Genomic DNA, 4,321 nt, shown 5'->3' with positions numbered 1-4,321 from the left:
TAATAAAGAGGAATTTATTTATTAGTATGTATTATGTATTTCTAATATTGTGTAAAATGGCAAATCTTTACAATGTGCAAATTTACAATTCAAATACTCGTTACTTGTTAGAAAATAAACGATTAATTGTCTGAATAATTGATAGAGAAGTCGATTAATCGTCAATAATCAGCAGAGCAGTTGAATAGTCAGACTAATCGATTTCTAAAACCTGTTCCCCAAACCTCTGTAACAGCAGAGTCTCTGTAAGCTGCGGCTCTGCTGGGTTTCAGCAGTCGGTAGTTTTTCTGGAAGAAAACTGGAAACACTGAAGCATGAATAATCTGACTTTAACGAAATAAACTCATTTCTGACTCGTCTGAATGTTTTCTGCAGTCCAGAGAAGCTGAACTGAACAGTTCGTTTCATCTGACCTGAAGCGTTTCCTCTGGGTAAAAAATAAAACCACTTTTGATGATGATAATTAACATTTGCAGCTGTGCAGATGATTCACCTGCAGCGCAGCAGACCGGAGCGTCAGGTGGTTCTGTCAGAGCGGGTCGGGCTTTCAGCGTTTCTGTTGTGCAGATCAGAAATCAACACGTAGAAGAACTTGGTTCCATCAGGCGTTCGTTTGTGTTTTGGACCCAAACTGGGCCGAGTTCTGCCGGGTTTGTGAGGAATCATGTTTCTGTTTCTGCAGCAGCTGAAGTTCTTGGTTCTGTTTGACCAAACTGTGACTACATGGTGGAGCGTTCGGACCGTTGATCCCAGCGGACTCAGAACCGGATCATAATGTTTTTCAGTTCTTCATATTAGTTCAGTTGTATTGTGACGTTTTTATTTGTCTAATTCATTTAGTTTTAATTAGTTTTTGGGGAGTGTTTGCTAGTTATTAGTTGACTATTGTTTAGTTTTAGTTTAGTTTTTATTAGTTATAGTAGTAGTTTTAGTTTTTTCATACTTTTAGTTCATTTTTAGGTGCAGAATTAAAAGAGGTGATCAATACTCAACAGAAAATAGTATTTTCTTGTGTATAATTGAACGTAGTGGCATTATGTTTTATTCTGATCAGATCCAACAGATTATTATAAACTTTATTTACAACCAATCAATGTCACCATTTGATTGGTTTACCAGATTGTAGCATGAGCTAATTCTCGTCTGAAGTCCAATTTGTATGGAATGGTCCGATTGTGACCCATAAACTAAACTGCTGAATCATGATGTTCATTTGAGTCTCACACATTCATTTAGCTAGCTAAATGTTTAGCTTGTACACTAAATGTTTAGCTAGCTAGCTAAATACTTAAACGATGCATCGTTTAGCTGAGGATCCATTGGTAAACGTCGTAGTGCCTTTAAATCGGTTCATCTTTTGTTTTAAGCTCAAATGTTTTTCAAGAAAAGAAGAAATGACAGGAAGTGATTAGAAAGCAGGAGTTCATAAAAACCAAGCTTTTATTTTGGTAGTCCACTTCCAGTTATTGGCAAGTGAATTTGGATATTGGCTAAATATTTAGCTCTGACCAAAATGTTCAGCCAACTGAATATTTAGCTTGAAACGTCAAACTCAGAGTCGACTGAACCGGTTTCTGTTTGTGTGGAAAAGGTTGGGGCAGAAGGCATTCCAACCTTCTGGCCTGGTCCTGGTCCTGGTTCTGGCCTCCTCTGAGTCCAGGGAGCTGAATGACTGTGACCCTGCCTCGGCGGCTCAGCCGTCATTAGCAGAGGCGTCCTGCAGCCGCTGCGCTGACTCAGCGCTAAGCTGCTGGATGAGTCACGGCCCGGTTCTCCTGCCGACCCGGCTCTGCTGCTTGATTACAGAGCGGGACGATGATCCAAACGGCCGTGATGTTGCTCACAGGCAGCGGTCGCCGTGTGTGGCGTAAATATTTAGTTTCTCTGGAACTAAACGGCTAAACAACCTAGAAATCCCGTCAATGGATTCAGGATGTAAACAAACTGCAGGTCCAGCCGGATCCAGGATGTTTGATCCAAACACTCAGTGTTTTCTAAATGCTCTGTCATGACCTTTAACCTTGAACCTGCTAATAGGGGCCTACAGAAACTGACAATCAGTGGGTATATCTTTGCTAATCTGCTAGCAGAGATTATGTTTTGTTTAGCATTTTTGCTAACTTTTAAAACGCTTAGCACACTTAGCTTTCCTTAAATTAATTGTTCAAAACCAATTCTAAGGTGCTAATTTACTTGTCTATTTTCTAAACTTTCAGTGGAATAAAGTTCAACATCTGTTGAGTAGTTAGATGTTTATATTCATGCTCTTATTTTGAAGTCTGTTTACGCTTCCTCTCCTCACATGCTACCTTTTTTTCCCAATAACTTTATTTAAAACAAGAAACGCACACGGACAAAATAAAACACGGACAGCAGAGATCAAGTTTAAAGCTGAAGGTTTTACATCAAAACCAAGTTGGTCCTCCACATTGTAGTCTTTGTTGTACTATTTATTTTTAAATTATTTTGGCTGTAATCTTTTTTTTTAATTATTTAACTTTTTTTATATTTTAATTTAATTTACTTTTTGTTAATATTATTTTGGTATCTTCAGTTCGATGAGGTTGCTGCCGTCGTCTTTCTGTCTCGGCGTTGTGAACACACTCATCACTTCACGCTGATATTGATTGGTTGTCAGATGCATCGGATCAGCAGAACCCGGCCGATGCCGTCTTTAGGTGTTTCAGCGGTTCTGTTTTGCTGTGACCCAGAACCAGTCACGGCCCGGTTTGTGCAGCTCTGCTGTAATCTTCCAAGTATGTGCAGATGTTGCAAAGTTTGTTTTGTAACTTTACAGCAGCGTGACGATGACCCAGAGATGATTCATCTGTTCTGGTCCGGTTCTGGCCAGATTGGGCCAGTTGCATAATCAAGTAAACTCTGAGTTGTGCAGCTGAGCAGAAGCAGGTTGGTGGAGAAACAGGAAGTGAAAGCAGCAGGCCCGGCCGTGGATCCTCCTGCAGCAGAGGGAGGAGGAGGAGGAAGAGGAGGATCCCCTGGAGGTGCCGCAGCCGCTCTCAGTGACGTTGCAGGCTGGGTTCTGCCGGGCCCGCCCCCCTCTCACCACGGGCCTTACAGGAATTCCCCTCGTCGTCACTCAGAGGAAACCGCGCGGCGCCGCCTCAGCTGATAGGCAGGAAACACACACACGGAGCGGGTCGGTCCTGGGACCGAGTCCAGAACCCAGAGGAAGAGGTTCTGCTCTGCACCGGCTGGTCCTGCATGTTGGTTTCTGTTGGAGTTTCTGGAACGGTTCTGCTTCAGGGCCCGGTTCTGGTCCGATCGGTGGAGGTAAGGTTCTGAACAAAAACAGGAAGCAGGCGGTGCTGTCGCAGCGGGCCGGCGGAGCTCCACAGCTCCCAGTGCTTCCAGTTTGTTCTGTCCCAGTGGTTCTGGTTCTGGTGGAGTGGGCCGGGTCCAAAGCTGTTGCAGCTCTTTGACCCGCTGGACCTGTTTGTTCTGGAAGCTGCAGGGTCCGGTCCGGTCCGGTTCAGCGACTGCTTTGGTTTTTTATTTTGCACTTGAAGGGAAAGTAAAACTTGACGGTTGATGGTTTTAATGGGTGAACTGGGAGGCCATTTCCTGAAACGGGACCTTTATACTTCCTACTGGTTGCCTAGCAACAGCTCCCTGCAGAAACAAAAACACAGCAGATAAAATCTACCTTTACCGCAGGGCGGCTGTTTCTGAACACCTGAAACATCCTGCAGGTCTGCAGGCGGAGAAACGTTGGTTCTGGTTCTGACTGCAACACCGCTCACATGATCAATCAGGTTAATCATCACAAATCAATTATTGATTAATAGTAATTAATCGAAAACTGGTTTAGTAAAAAAAAAAAAAAGAACTAAACATATAAAGTTGAATCTGTACAGAACCGCTGCTGTGAAGTTCTAAACCAACCCGAGTTGCTGCTGAGACCAGAACCCGGCGCTGAATTAGCCGGGTCCAGTCCGATTTAATCTGGAGACGTTCTGATCATTTTGGGTCTCTTAAGTTTTTCCCTCCAGCAGCAGCCAGACGAGACGAGGGAATCTTTCCTCACGATGCGATTCAAACAGATTCATAACTGATTCATAACGATTCATAATTGATTCATAACGATTCAAACTGATGCATAATGATTGATTCATAACGATTCATAACGATTCAAACCGATTCATGATTCATAACGATTCAAACTGATGCATAATGATTGATTCATAACGATTCAAACTAATGCATAATGATTGATTCATAACGATTCAAACTGATGCATAATTATTCAAACTGATTCATGATTCATAACAATTCAAACCGATTCATGATTCATAACGATTCA

At 42.6% G+C, this 4,321-nt stretch overlaps 1 protein-coding gene across 1 annotated transcript in view; it reads left to right on the top strand.

The window, feature by feature from the left end:
* Positions 1-2,932: 2,932 nt before the first annotated feature.
* Positions 2,933-4,321, top strand: part of hivep1 (HIVEP zinc finger 1) — a 24,490-nt gene continuing 23,101 nt past the window's right edge. Inside the window, exon 1 of the mRNA XM_015031556.1 lies at positions 2,933-3,291. The gene's annotated coding sequence lies outside the window, so the exon portion shown is untranslated. The remainder of the gene's footprint in view (positions 3,292-4,321) is intronic.

This window comes from Poecilia latipinna, unplaced genomic scaffold, assembly GCF_001443285.1.
Source record: "Poecilia latipinna isolate Pla-1442-1.1 unplaced genomic scaffold, P_latipinna-1.0 Scaffold211, whole genome shotgun sequence".
Lineage (NCBI taxonomy): Eukaryota > Metazoa > Chordata > Actinopteri > Cyprinodontiformes > Poeciliidae > Poecilia > Poecilia latipinna.
The sequence above is the reverse complement of the archived record's forward strand: the minus strand, read 5'-3'. Positions and strand labels throughout refer to the sequence as shown.